We start from the raw sequence: 16,270 nt of genomic DNA, 5'->3' as shown, positions 1-16,270 counted from the left end.
CATGTCTAAACTAGTATACACTTGTTGCTAATTAACGCTTGACCAAAAAAACAAAAATGATGACGAGTGAGTAATAGACTTTTCAAAGCCTGCATAAACACTAGACGAATTTCAAAATCGATAATTTGTTTATAAAATGAGACTTGCTTCTGTTAATTTCACAGTAGCACGCTTCAAAACTGAAGAAAAAAATGCTATGATTTGTGTGCTTTTAACAATCATAGAATTTTTACTGGCCCACAACCTGATCTGACACCGAAGATGAAAGTCAGACCTGCAAAATGTCTGTCAAGTGTGTGGGGATCACATTTAATTCCAGCCGGTAGGGAGTGAAACCGTCCCCCTCTTGGTCACAAAAAAAAAAAAAGCCTGCCACACTGCAGACTCCAGATAATTAAAAGTGAGGTATAAATCAGCGTGTAAACAGTAATCACACAAACTCCCCACCGTATCCTGGTAAGGATCATGAATCTAGCTGGAAAACAAAGCTAGAGCACTGACAAAGTCTCAGCGGTCCACAGAGTCCGAATATGTCTTTCACAGAAACCCCATTGCTCAACACACAGCTTGCAACATTTGAGGTTTAAATCAATTCAAGCGGATCAAGAAGCCACAAAATGATATGAGTCTTTTCACTATGACATATCCTATTATTGCTATAATATACAACATGTAAAGTACAAAAAAATCTATTTCCATCAGCCACAGGTAGGGAATGATGAATAGTTGACACATGTGTAGATGGAGACGTGGGAGCAGAAAGCACAAAGCCAACACTATTGATTGGTCAAAAAAAATGTGAAAAGTGTGAGACGTGAAAAGAAGCTATTGATCAATCCTGAAATCCTGCTGATTAAAGCCCGGCCAGCCCAGGAAGTCAATAAAGCTTCACCAGCAGCGACTGCTTCCTCAGCAGGTCATCATGAGGTACAGTACGACAATAACGCCAAATGCAATCGTGCAAAAAAAAACCCACACGAAAAGCCTTCAGACCCAATCCGTCCTTTCCAGATATTTTAAAAGCAGAAAGATAATATCAGAATCATATGAGCAAAGCATTTCTTTCTTTTTAATTTTATTTTGTTGCTGAAAGAAAGTCAAGGTTTAAGGATCTCCGGGGCCAGGATCAAAACTAATTTTATGCAATGAGCAGTCGAGTGTAAAACGCTATGCCTCAGGACGTATAGCAACGAAATGAGGTCCCGCCTCTATCTGGAATATATGATGCAAAGCCTGTAACACTAAGATGCAAGAGTTACAAACATAACCGGACACCACTTAACAAGATTTTCCACGAATTACACAACAAATACAAAATCATATAAAGAAAAGAACCTCCCAGCTCATTACCGTTTTTAATTTAAACTGAAACTCATTAAACTCATGACTTGATAAATCAAATAGTTTGACCTGGAGCACTAAAAATGGAGATTTAAATGCAGAAAAAACATCGCAAACCAATGTGCAGTCGAGTAGAGCTAGCTAGCCAAAACAATCCCAGTAAACCTGCTGTGAGCTGTATTCATCCATCTGCTAATCTGCGGGGATCAAGGCTTGTTATTGTGATTAGCTGCTAATCAGCATCTAAAGCACACAAGAAACCATCAGAGAACCATATTACTTGCTGGGTGTGAGTGCACAAAGCTCGCTGTGATCAATAAGGTTACAAGCTCACGCTTAAATCATGATTCCTTCTGTTCTCGAGTAAACATCCATCCGTGTGAATAGCAACGACAGTTATACCCAGTATGGTCAGTGTTTTCCCAGGCAGGACCCGAATGTTAAACAATAATGACTTTTTAATGTGCACCTGAGATTACATTGTCAGCGTGAAATACGGCTTTTCTTGACCACGCTGGGAGTGAAGGCCTAAATGTGAATTACAAGCATAGATTACAAGGGGAACGTCAGGTGAAGCAATCTTCATAAATTCAAACGTAATCTTAACGGAACTTCTCGTGTCCTTCACTCACGGAAAGGCCAGAGGAAAGCAGGGAACACGACTTGGTTACTTATAAGTAACATTGTGTAATCTTACCTTACCTTCAGTAATTTACCTCAATATTACTCAATATTAATTAAACCTAAAAAACTAAATCGTTTTGTTTTAAAACGAAAACACTTACCGTATTTTCCACACCATAAGGCGCACCTAAAACAGTGCGCTTTATAATCCAGTGCGCCTTATATATGGACCAATATGGATTCGTGGATGAGGACTAATTTATTAAAGTAAGCTTTAGCGCGTTTACTTTGAGTGTTACTATATTGTGATTGCATTAACATTTGAGCAACGTTGAGTTATTTATTCTATGCACCTTATAATTCGGTGCGCTTTATATATGGACAAAATTTTAAAATGGGCCATTCATTGAAGGTGCGCTTTATAATCTGGTGCGCCTTATAGTGCAGAAAATACGGTAATGTTGGGATTCATCGTACCCCAAAGATATGCAAAAGAAATGTCCCCCCTGCTTGGAAACAGCTATGTTTTTTTTTTCCATGACAGAGTAAAAGGTCAAAGCCCCCCAAAGCGTGCCAACACACCAAGCAAAGGAATTAGCGTCCTGCTAAAATTCGGAGCCGGCAGCCTTCATGGCTCAGCGATTCCCTACTGTGTTCTCCCCAAGCAAACAAACTCATTTGCATTTCATTTCCACCGCGCAGATAGACAACTTGGAACGAAACAAAAAGACGCAATTATCGAGTATGTGTGTGTGTGTGTGTTTGTGAATGAGACAAATGGTGGCACAACAATTCCATGGAAATGGTTTGATCCGGCATTTTACAGGCATCTAAAGTGTTCCCGCATTCCATGTTAAAATACATTAGTGTGACGCATTTAGAGAAAAAGTGATAAAAAGCAATTGAGGGAAAAGGCATTTTATCTGAATCCCTCAAGCTGTCACGTGAGACCATTATCCTGCATATGATTCTCCCAAGTCTCATATGATGCTCTAAAGTGCCGCTCTCATAAAAAAAATAAAACCCCACAATATGATATCTCCAATTTCTAATTAAATACGGCATTATCTTCAAGACAAGCTAAAGAGGGATGAGGCCCTCAAACGGGTTATGAAAATAACATGCCGGTGCCGCTCATCACTAATCATGCTTTTGCTGATCTCAATGGTGTCACTCTCATTCACTTCCCCTTCGGCGACAAAGTGAGCTTATTACGCAGATAATCTATTTGAGAGAATGGGCGGGGTTTATTGCAGGGCTACTGCTAATGTAGTAAATTCTTCTCCCAAATAGTTCATGGCAAATAGTATGTCTTTGTTACCTCAGTCAAGCAAAAAAATCAAGCCGTAGGCATTGTTTTGTGTTATGTTTATTATTGATTATGCCAAAAAAATAACTTGTCACTACTAAGTCAGACGGTGTATTATTTTATTTGACAGAACCTACTGCATTTTCCGCACTATAAGGCGCACCGGATTATAAGGCGCACCTTTAATGAATGGCTCATTTTAAAACTTTGTCCATATATAAGGCACACTGGATTATAAGGCGCACCTTCAATGAATGGCCCATTTTAAAACTTTGTCCATATTTAAGATACATACATTTGGCCCGCGGGCCAGACTTTGGACACGCCTGCTGTAGTGGCTCAATATTGGTCCATACATAAGGCGCACCTGATTATAAGGCGCACTGTCGGCTTTTGAGAAAAGCGGAGGTTTTTAGGTGCACCTTGTAGTGCGGAAAATACGGTACATCGAGAAAGTAAGAATCTGAGACTAGAACATACTTGCTGTAGGAGTTGGAACACCTTGGGAGATATGAAGATGGAGACATTCCAAAAGGTTGCCCAAACGACCTCATCAGGCTTCTGTCAATATAGAAGAGCATTGGCATAGAAAGCCATGTGACAGGAGCCTTGTAAAGTGACCTCGAATTACACAAGATGTCTTCAACTTGCATGCATGAGCGATTTGAGACTGTCTAATAAGAATAACCAGCATGAAAGGCACCTTTCTTGCCATGGGGCCATGTTGGCAAGCTGTATCCTGGTCACTGATGGAGAAAGATGACAAGGACAAACGGACCAGATGACTTGTTCCTGCTCTCGCCTTGCCTGCAGAAGATAAAAAGACGGATCAGCTTCATTTATCTTTCGGGATTAATTCCATCTCCAGCTCATGCTGGTGCCAATGGAAAGCGTTCGATTTCAGATAACATTGTTTATGCTGTTTCATTCAGTGGCTTCATTAGTTGGAATGTGTATTGCAATCAAAATAATGTCATGGGTGACGGATGTGTTTGACATGATCATATAGGTTTGAAATCTGAAGGGAAATCATGGCAACTCAAAATTATTGTACTTTTTTTGTTTTTTTGCGTATCACCTCATGGTACCATTAAATGGCTCATATTTACACAATACTGATAATATTGAGAATATGATCCAGTGTAAAACTGGAGTTACACACATAATTTTTAACACTGAATGTCAAACTTCTAGTGCCAAATTTATTTTTAAAAAAAAGAATACTATGACTATTATATTTTTTAAGATTCAAATAAAATATAACCAGATATTTTGAATCCCTGATGCAGTCCACCATTCAACAGATCCGATATTTAGTTTGAGCGGAGACACACATGGGGGTCATTTGCATATATTAACTTCCTAGCTCTGCCCAAAAGAGATGACCTTTGTTTCCATTCAACATCTGCCACCTTGTACTTCATCTGATGGCGACTGCACTTTACAGTGTGCCACTAATGAGATTTCTCGCCACCGTCTCGTTGTGTCATTCAGCAATGTGAATCCCCCCGGGTTCGGAAAAGAAAAAAAACATGCAAGTATAAAACATTAATGTAGAACACGCTGGAAGAATAATGTTCGGCGTCTTGTCTTTTATGTGCCGCCGCATGCTGTCTCCCCTCTCGCGGTAATCAGCGCCGTGATACACAAGGTCGTGGATGAAGCTGATTGGATTGACAGTGTGAGATCTCACACTATGCCAGAAATGAAATGAAGGTGTTTGATAGATGAATAGAAAGTGCAGGCAGACTGCCGCATTTGCTCAAGTGTGAAATTAAACCGGAAGGAAAGAGACGTGGCTCGGGATTATGCAACGCAATCGGAGCAGCCCTCCAGCATGTATAATTGATGGAAATAACTCAAGTCTTTACTACATCATCATCAAGAGAATGGAATGAATCACTAACTTATAAGGTGGAATCTACCGGCTGAATATTTTCCACATTTATCTTGAACTTGTTGCACTTTCAAAACATATTTTGGTATTCAAGTCAATAAAACGACCTAATATGAAAAAGAAAGTGAATATGTGCCTATAGCCAGAAGGAGCCTAGCCAAAGCTAATCCAGATAAGAAAAGAAAAAAAAAATCAGTGAGGGGAAAATGTAATCTAAAAGAAAATGTCGGCGAAGATACCAAGTCAGCTGTCAGTAGGGATACCCGCAAACCCTACCAGCAGCAATCACAATCCATATTTCATACTACACTGTGTGTATCTGTGTGTGTGTTGGCTGTGTTAGATGGGGTGGGGAGAAATGCAGAGGATGCTGAATTATTGAGTTGAATTTTCACGGGCTGAAGGTCAGCGAGCCCTGAAAACAGAAAAAAAAAAACATGTCCGATTAAAAATTAATGTTTTCTTATAAGCTGCCACGCCATGCGCTGCAATAACAAACTTTGCACAGATGATTATTCAGAGAGCCGACACTTTCGGAATCATCTTCCTTGAAAGGATACACCGAAAAAAAAATCGGCACAAGTCGCAGGGAAGCGAAGTGTATAAAATAACACGCATGACCAGAAAGGCCAGATGGAGCGGCATCTCCAAGTTTGAACACAATCTGTTCCAGATGCTGGTCAAGCTCCAGGGTCCATTTATTCAGAATATAAGAAATCATTAAGGGGCAGCATGGTGGGTTTTGAATTTCAGGGTTACAAATTGTGGACTTGTGTGAATGCTAGCTGGTGATTGGTCCATCTATGATAGCCTCTAGCTCACCCGCAACGTTTGCGGACTAATTGGAATATTAGTGTAAAACTGGCAGAATGTCTCAGGCTTGTTGCTTGTCCTCTTAATGAGCGTTGTGCTCATTAAAATATCATCAGCCATCTCTTATACGGCTTAATTGATATTTCATTAGAACCTTTCTATTTAAGGTTTTTAATGGCTTGCGAGGCAGGCAAAGCTGTTACTGGCACTCTTGGCAGGGTTCTTGCCAGCCTCGACGGACTTCGAATGAAATAGAATAATAAAAGAAGCGGAATTTATGCTTTTACCCTTTGGAGGCGTGTTTGGATGAGTCATTAAGCGGACCACATGTCTCTCGTCTTGCACAGAGATGTGTGCAAGGATTTAAATGGCACAAAACCACAAAAAAAAAAAAAAACTGGAATTTGACCAATACAAAACTCCTTCTGAGCAGGATTGCCTCATCACCACTTCATCTGACATAACACCAAATATGACATTGGCTCTCTAGCAGTAAGCCCCAGCCTCCCCATCACTTCTTGATGAATGTTAATGGTGGACGCCGAGCTTGTCCGGGATGGATGTAGTGGCAATAGGAATAGTCGAGATGGACGTTAGAGTGCAATGAAGGGTAACTGTTAAAGCACTTCATGGATTGATCCTTTCCAAAGGACCGTCCGTTTTCTGCACCCGTCCTGTGCTCATGGACCGCGTGACAACCGGCCCCCGAGTCCACTTTCCATTCCGCAATGGTGTAATTTGCTTGGTGGACGCTGAAATGGAGCGTAATGGCGGAGGTGGCAGAAGCCTGCAGATCTCATTCGGTGTTCAATCACTATGGTGAGCTCACAGATGAGTAAGATGATGAGAGACTACTGAGTCGGGGTGGTTCAACTAAGGCGGTGTCCGTTGACCGGTAACATTAAAAAGACATCATTACACAACTTGTACGGTTTGATTAAAGATGAACAATCGTGTGTGTGTGTGGTTGTGTGTATTCGAACCAACCACTGTGTGATAGGAGTAGAGGGTGACGCAGGACACAGCGAGCTGATCAAAGCAATGAGACTTTGATGAATGTTCTTCATTAGGCAAACCCGAGTGATTTTAAAAGCGAGGGCGAGGGAGGAATACAAAGAAAAAAGGGAAAGGGTGGACGGATAGATTACAGAACATGAGCAACACCATGAAATATATTGCAATCTATATTTAGAGGGAAATTTCATTTCTATAGGTCTTTGATGTGCAGTTTCCATCGCGGCCACTGGGTGGGGACAGCTGTCCTCTTAGTTTCATCTACCCTTGCTCAAGTCTAGCAAATGTTTTAGTTTGACCTGTAGCTTCCTCTGAATTAATGTAAAATAAATGAGAGTGTCAAAGGCAGGGAGTGATGTGTTAACGTGAGGAAATGAATTATGTGCACTTGTTATACACACAGACACTCTGTGGGATGAGCCGTACAGTCTTTCTGACTGATTGGGCTGTGGATGAAGGTTGACATGTTGCAAATGGGTGACAACAGATAACCGCCACTTGCGTTCATTAATAACTACAACTTGATTATGAAGTTAAATTCAAACGGTTATTATTGCATAGGTAACCTGAGCCCTTGTGTCCTAGAGGGAGATTAATGGCTGGCGGAATAAGGGAAGCCAAGCAACTGATTGCACAAAAAGTAAATCAAATTGGCACACTGTCTGTCTGTGACTTGGGTAAAAAAAAAAAAAAGAAAATCGAGACAGAACTGTGTTTTTTTTTTTTTTTTTGTAGAAATACACAAGATCCAATTTAAAAGATATGAATACCAGTCTGGGATCCTCAACAGGGAAATTAAATGGACAGTAATGAATGGGTGAATGCTATTTCCCAAGTCTACCTCGCGCTTCCACATACAGCAGTCAATTCAATTCCTCTTGCATTTTATTTCAGATAATCTACTCATATATTGGAAGTCGGTAAATGGAAAGAAGAAAAATAATACAAGGACACCTGCAGAATATACTAGCAGCATACTTTTACAGTGATATGCATCAACTTTATAGGACAAAAGAGGAGGACCTGGACTACCTCCAAAGCAAAATTCTGCACCTGCTCATTTTTCTTCATATGAACAATTAATGGCAGGGCTTTTACCCCTCCCTCCTTCTTAAAGGGCATCTCATGAGTGATAAACTCCGAATGCAAAAGGGGTTTGAAACGTGCTAAAGTGCTTTGAGGGCTGAAGGCACACGGGGAGGTTTGGTGATAAACTGTGCAGAGAGCAGCAGTTGGATATGGGATAAATGCAGCGAAAAATAGGCCTATAAAAGAGAGAGGAAAATAAAGTGGGACCACATACTGTATAGTAGTTGTCTCTTAGGATGTACTTGGAGAATAAGTGCTGGGCAGCAATTCATGAAAGCATTGTGATGAGAGGTTGAGAAGTTGTGATGACAACCTGGGCCCTGAATCTGAAAGCGCTTTATGCTAATTTAAAAATAAACAATTCCATTTTTTATTCATTCGGTGATGTGGTCAGTCAATAGTTTAAAAAAAGCCCGAGTTCAAATCCTAAATACGAACATTCATTATAAATACGAATCATGCTGCCCATCATGTAAAAGGGAATAGTTAATACGAAGACTTTGATAAAGACATATTTTATGCATGAATCTTATAAAAAGGGCTTTAAAAAAAATCTGTTTCCTCAAAAATTACTTCAGAAACATCCTATGGTCATTAATGAAGGCCATCGACTCGAAAAAAACTGAAAAGTCCAGAAGTATGCATTTTCGATGAGTTTAAAAAATTGCTCATTATTTTTCCGCTGTTAAATTTGTGTAAGTGGCCATGGGTTGCTATAAATAGAAAGTGTTGCACTTGACATTTGGTATTACTGGATGCTTTGGAAAAGTATTACCATCTGGGCAGTTGTTACAGCAAGAAAACCATAATAGTGAACAAAACTGTTGAGCTGCAACCTTTGTTCCAGAAATAATTCCTGGCAGCTCCCCAGTCGAAGTCATGAGGGACCTAAAATCATTGCACAAAAATGAATTAAGCCAAGCACCTAACATCATTTTCTTTTTATGAGGCATAATAACTTTAGAACATTTTAACCATGTCACATGACATCACATGATAGTCATTATCAATCGTTAAATGAGTCCCTAAACTCTTACAAGAATAGCGCAAAAATGTCACAAATAGGATTAAAGATTTGAGATGAGACCAGATTGGCACTTCTCTATAGCTTCGTCAATTTTCTAGATCAGAGTGGATCTCCAAACAATTGTGTCTGCACTCATTCATCGGAGCGTAATCCCGTATTGAGGAGTAATCCACAGGCTGAGCAGTCAAAGAGTGCTCTCCTTTAGCCAGCCAAGCCGAACTGAAGTGGTTGAGGGGATTTTAGACCACTCACCCACTTCTGTCTGCAAGGTCAAAGAGAGTTGAAGGAAAAAAAAAACAAAAAACAACTAACCAGCACTGCAAGTTGTACGATACTGCACGCACACACTTATCAAGGCATACTGAAATCTGATTGGCTAAAGCTTTGCGCCATTCATAATGATACTATGCAAGCAACATTGATGAGACTGCTTTTATTCGTCATTGGGTGAATTTACAATTCTTTCTTGTGACTAAAATGAAAATAAAACTCCCAACTCATTAAAAAGCAATTTTCAAACTTAACTTCAGGAAACCACGAGTAGCTTAAATATCAGCCGCACAGTGACCCAGACGTCACCTTACCTGGTGGATCTGTGGCTCTCTGCCTTATCGCCATTATGCAGACGCCAGCCATAACAAACAACCTGTAATCCTCTTAACGCAGAAGAAAAACACTGGCTCCGCACACCCATATCGCTATTAAAAGAGTGTGACAAGAATGATTCACTTCTCCGTTCACAACATACTATTCCTTCCTTTTTCCCGAGATAAACAAAAGATAATCTGTGACTATCGGAAATGGTGGTTGAGCATGTGTTTGCTCGATTTTATTTCACAATATTAAAATCCTAACAAGACGCTGGGTTACCGTGTGTTTATATCATCAATGTCCTTGTGTCTCCAAAATGCCCGCCACTGTCACTGGCTTGGCACAGTCCTTGAATAGGAGTAATTAATGCTCTCACATCTGGTGGGAGTTCCCTCATGCCTTTCTGAAATTTGGCCCTTTCTTGGTCGCTTGCCATGCCCTCCATAACCCCCCACCCCTCATCTTTAAAATGTCTGTTTTTCTTTCTATCTAAAACCAAAGTGATCAATTATACGACACGGCTCCCGTCTCAGAGAGTTAAGATATTGTATCCATCCTCATGGTAACTTAGCCGACGTTTGGCTGTCAGAGTCGATACGAGCCTGTCTCTGTCTTTGTCACCTTAGCTATTGCCCTGCGTTTAATCTACGCGCCATGCTAACTCGTGATGCTTGCTTGTGCAGAGATGAAACGGTTTCATTCTGGCAACCTGAGCAAAGCAGGTCCCCTGCCACTGATCCTTAAGCAGTTTGCCCTCTCGCTGGAATTGCACATCACAAGCTCACAGGGAACGAGCGAGTAGAAAATAAACAGTTGGCGTGGATATGTACCCCGGGCAATTACTCACAACAGATGTGAGTCATGCTAAACTCAGTCAATGAGAGAGAAAAGAAAATGAAATTAGGGAATGTTTATATTTCTTCGTTTCTGCTCTAGCTGGATGTATCAGGCAGTGATGTTAGATTCATGACATAACGTAGTAAATGCTAGTAAATATGCAGTTGAACCAAAATATTTTGACAACCTCAAGGTCATCTGAAAATATGGTGGGAAAAATATGACTCAGAAGCTGAAAAAAAAAATGGGTTGTACTATCATAATAAGACATCTTGCGACTTATTGCATAGCTTGCAAAACGTACTTCAGCAAGTAAGCCATTTCAAATTTATTTTGCTATTTTTTTTACTTTTGCGTGAAGGGTATCAGGAATAACAAAGAAAAAGTTGTGATGATGACTATGAGATACCACCAAAATGACTATATACATATATAATAGTGTTTACTTTAAATGTTTATTGAGATATTGCATGATATTGGTAACAATCTGCTCCAGCAATACATGATGGATAAAAAAATAAAAAATAAATCAGCTCTTGGATACAAGCCACGCTAGGTTGCAATTGGATAGTAGATAATGAGCTCGTCCACCGCAGTCTAACAAGTGGATGGGTGTCAAATTAAGTCATGAATGGAGAAAGATGATGAGTGCAGCTGCTCCTATGTTACTGTAGTAAAGTACACAGCAGCTGGTTTGTGACATATTTAAAAATTCTGAGCAGGTCCAAATTAACTTGGACAAGGACTATAAGTGGAAATGACCCGAATGATACAGAATGAGGATTCATTGCTAGGGCACCGATGGGGGAAGCTTCAATCACAAATTTTACTCAGCAGGGAAATGTCAAAATAGGTCTACTTGAATCGATTAAGCACCCAATTTCTTTCCAAAAACTACACAGGTTACTACATGATGTGACCTAAGGTTGTATTTTTGAACATCCAGGAGCTCAGCTGTCAAAAGCAATACTCTGATAAGTGTCCATTCAGCCACACATCCTGCTTAAGTCCTCTGGCTCTGTTCATTTCCCTGGCTCTGCATGGAGCAACTGATGGGTTTTGAGAGGACCGTGTCTCGCCATTATCACTCACAGCATGAGGTCATGTGTGGACAGACGAGGGCTGGCGGAGAACTACAGATGTGTTTCCCTTTTAAAAGCTCTGTTTTTTAAAGTTGTTTACCCTCGGAGAAGCACACAAGGGATTTTAAAAATGTGCCAATAGACTGAAGTGATTTTTTCCCCCTTATTTTTTAAGTCTAGTATGGAAGATCAGACTGACTGATATAGAAACGGAACATTAGTGATGGAGACAATTCAAGGGGGTATATTGATTGATTCCTCGACGCAGGGGGGGGGGGTATACCTGCAGATTGCTAGTTTTGTGTGTGTGTGTGTGGGGGGGGGGGTGCAAATAAATATTCAGCAGAGATGCACATAGGTGAAAGGCCAGCCCACTATGAACACATTAATAAAGATGCTCCCCTCTGTCCTAGTGCAATTAGAGCTGTAGTTGCTGTAATTGGTGTCCCAAGATGCTTTCAGAGCAACTGGACCAAACTGCAAATTGAATTTCTATCTATTTGATGGCTGTGGCTTGACCACCAGAAATTCAGCCACCTCCCATACGGATCTGTGTTTATATGTTTAATCTAGTTTGAGATAGAAGTTGCTGTTTGGATTGAAGACTTTGCAAAAGCATTGTAGCAGATGCAATGTCTCGTTTTTTTTGGGCAAAAATGCCGTATATAAGATGTTGTGTAGTGGTAGCTCTAGGCCATTAGAGGTACTGTGGTCCAAGAAAAGGGCTGCTGGACCTGATAAAACCTAATCTGCTACCTTCCTAGCTAGCCCTCAATAGCCTCAAAGACCTGCAGTCCAAACACAAAGAAAACAACTGGGCACATGAAGACACTCCGGGCTTGGCTGGAAATTCAAAGAAAAACTCTGTCGACAATAAATCAGAGCTCTCACCCCGGAGGAGCGCTAAATTTAATGAAGTGAGGCGTTTCGGAAAAGACAAAGGGATATTTTCACAAGCAGCATTAACATTAATACTTTAAACGGGAGAGGTGACGATTCAATTTAGAATCTAGTCTCTTCTCTGTCATCAAATGAGAACTAATACATCAACAGCCCAGTGAGTAATTAGGGCTTCCAGGCTATCTTTAGATGGATCAAGGTATTACTAGCCACAGGCACAGGAAATGAGTTGAGTCAAAATCATTTATATTGTTCAAACAAATTGAAGCTGAAAGCGCTCGTCCACACTGTGCCTCTGCATTGTTCAAAATTTATGCCGGCAAATGAGCAAAGACCCGCATTCAATTTCACAACAATCTGCAATTCCTGCTACGTGAGGGCAATTCCACATAGGAGAGATTCCAACTAATCATACCTCATGAATTGTGTAGGAAGGTGTGCCCCGCTATAAAAATGAACAGCAACTTCAAAATGAAGGTGACGCTGTGGAGGACAAAGAAACATGGCGGCTTTTCTATCTTGACCTGACGTCTCTGCCCCATTGCATTCCTTAAAACAGATTTGTTCTCCTAAATAAACAAAAGAAAATCCTCCTATTGTAACCAGTCAATTAAACCACCAGAGAATGGTGCAAAAAATATTCTTTTCATTCCAAAGACTCAAATAGTTAACATCATAATACACACCAATGGTTCATTTTCTTTAATCAAATCATCCTGAGTCAAAACGTGATCCATCTCCCTCTCTCTAACGTGCACCGTGCACCGAGACCAAGATATTACCCCATGAGATTCCATTTCCACTCCACAGATTACAGTCGCAATGCTTAAATGCTGATTGAAGATTATTTAATCATCTCCAAGTGTATGTCTGTGCATATCTTAAAACCAGAAAAGATTGAAATAAGACTCTGTTCAGAGACTCTAATTATGGAAATCCGGAGAAGAAATATCAAACTAATCACTTGTCATTTACATCTTCAAAGGATATTATCCATTTAATTCAGTGAAGAAAGTATTGGGAATGTATTCATCACCATGTACATGTTTCAAAAACTTTACTAGAGGTAGCAAAGGGATACGATCATGTGGAATCTCATCTCCAGCTACAACTACAGAAATTCTTTATTAAAATGAGCCACTTATTTTTGGATGCAATAATCATTTCAGTTCTGGTGAAGTCCGCAAATAAACAGCAATACAATGGAAGTATTCTCATTATATGGCTGCTGGCCTTAAGCAGACAAACTTGATTTGAGAGAAGATTGAGGGCAACAAGAAAATGGACAGCCGGAAGAAGAGATCAATCATTATGATGTCAAGTCTATGAGGAAACAATCTTCTCCCAGAAGCTGTTATTTCTATCACAAGTTATGTTCACACTAGAAAACTAGCTTGGTAAAGTGAAGATTGAGTCCAGAGTGGTCCGCCTGAATATAAATCTGTTAGCTCAGGTGAGAAGAGTCCAAGAGCGTGCATGAAGACACATGCACATGCTAGCACAACAAAATTCTTTGAGTACACACACTCACACACACCCGTAATATAATCATTCATAGCAGCTTGCAGCTATCACTCGAAAGCAATGAAAGGCAGTCTGAAGGGAGAAGAAAGTAATAGGATTGCTCAATTAGGTGCCAAATGGCTTTCTGGGGGCCACTATTTCATCTTCTCTGCCACTGTAAGCAAACTGGAAGAAAAAGTATTGGTTTCGGAGAAGGTGAGCAAGGACGTACAATCAGCTGCTTATCGGATGATTTTTATTGCCTTTACAATGCTAGTGATTCTATAGACTGCATCGAGTCTCTTGAGGTTTAGCCAGCCAAGTTGTTGACATGCAGAATCAAGCACGTTCAATTTCACAAAATGCTTTACGCTGTAATTTGATTTATTTTGCACCGGGCAAAAACATACGAGAGAAATTGTGATTTTGATCTAAACCCGTGGCTTTACTCCCTGTAACAATCCTATTGATGAGTTTATGATGAAGTTTTTTTGACTTTTCCAACCAAACCCTGTATAGTAAGTGTGCAAGTTAGCGTGTTACTAATTCAGTATGGTCTTGTTATCCATATCCTCTCCCTGGTGTCCTCCTCCCAAGAAACCCTGCTTCAATTGTGTTTGGCAGATCGGTGGTACGGAATTGCTCGAATCCCTGACCAGAGCAGAAATGAGAATATCAATAAAAACAGACAGTGGATGATCTTTGCTTGTGGCAAAAAGTGCTCTGCAGCAAGCATCGTATACTGGCTGGTGAGGTTTGTAATTACATTCTCCTGAATAATTGAATCACTGTCCTGGGGCTGTAAGTTCATCTAACATAATGTTCAATATTACATTATCATATTTATGTAGAAATGTATAAATTCTTTTTTTAACAGCCATCTTTCTGCCAATGTTTCCCGGAGACATTTTAAATGGCAAAACGTGTGGGTCAGCACAGATGATGACGACGCTAACCGGAATGTGTGCTGCGGTGAGTCCGGCGACCTCTGTGCTCTCATCGCATATCATGAATCCAAACAGCTTTGGCGCCTCGCCTTGGCTGACTCTTAGACGGTGATCTTCGCTACTGTGGCAGTTATCTGTGGAAGGGCGAGGTGATGGCTGCACCCATAAATTGCCGCTGGGGTTTATGGCAGCACGGCAGCAGAGCAGGACTTGTCAGTTCATTATCACTGTAGTATAGCTTTCCGTTTTCATGATGTCTGCCTGCTCTGCAAGAATTTATCTCCAGCGGTGTAGATATATATATCACTGTGGATTCCCTATCTAACACGAAGCTGAGGCCTCAAATGGAATTATTCACACCTACCATAGTCGGATTTGTTTCAGGTGTTGATTGATGGTGGTTTTGTTTACACTTTCATCCTCTCAGTGTTCACATTCATGACCTTTACTGAAGAAAAAAAAAACACTTCCTTATCTCCTTTGCCTTAATTAACCATCCATGTGGCAACAACCTTACGACACAAAACATAATCGCACCATTATTATCTTGTTATCGGACATTGCAGGGGGTTAATATCTTTCCTAATTCCCATTAGTGCCAAATGGAGGCATGTATGCACTTCTAAGATTGCCTTGAACGACTCTTTTACTTTAAACGGAGACAATAATTCTAATTGACTCTGTCACATCTTCATTTAGCAAAGCTGCAGCTACATAAAGAGAACATGATGGTCCCCAATATAAAATGAAATGAAATATTTAAAACGATTCCAGTGGCTGGAGTCTTTGTGGGGATTATCCATGCTGCAACAACGAGGCACTCTAAAGAAAGTCCCGATTCACTCCTTAACAATCATTGTTGAAATCTTTCGAAAACATTTGTCATCCTGAATACCTTCTTAAATGTGTCACCCAAGAGTCTTGACTCGAAAGCAATTAAGAGCATCGTGGCCTGTGTGAAGAGCTAATATCCAAAGCAAATTGTCCAGAATAATGCTCTAATTCAATTGAATGAAAGCACCGGGAGAAGACCCTCGTTGGCGTAATGACCCGGCACATGATTTAGAGCCAGAATGTGATTCTAAGCTTGAGATTTAATCGTACTCAGCAATTCCAGGAGACGATCCATTGGGCATGCAGGCGGTGGCTGTGACCTTGGTTAATATGCTCAGTCTCACACGCATATGGCTTTTCTTTTCAATAACCTGAGGGATTGATTCCACACTGTGACCCAGGGTTCAAAAGAGGGGATGATTGCTGTTTTAAATATGTCTCATTATATCCAGAGCTAGATAA

Source organism: Syngnathus typhle, linkage group LG16 (genome assembly GCF_033458585.1).
Source record: "Syngnathus typhle isolate RoL2023-S1 ecotype Sweden linkage group LG16, RoL_Styp_1.0, whole genome shotgun sequence".
Lineage (NCBI taxonomy): Eukaryota > Metazoa > Chordata > Actinopteri > Syngnathiformes > Syngnathidae > Syngnathus > Syngnathus typhle.
Note: the sequence above shows the minus strand (reverse complement) of the source record.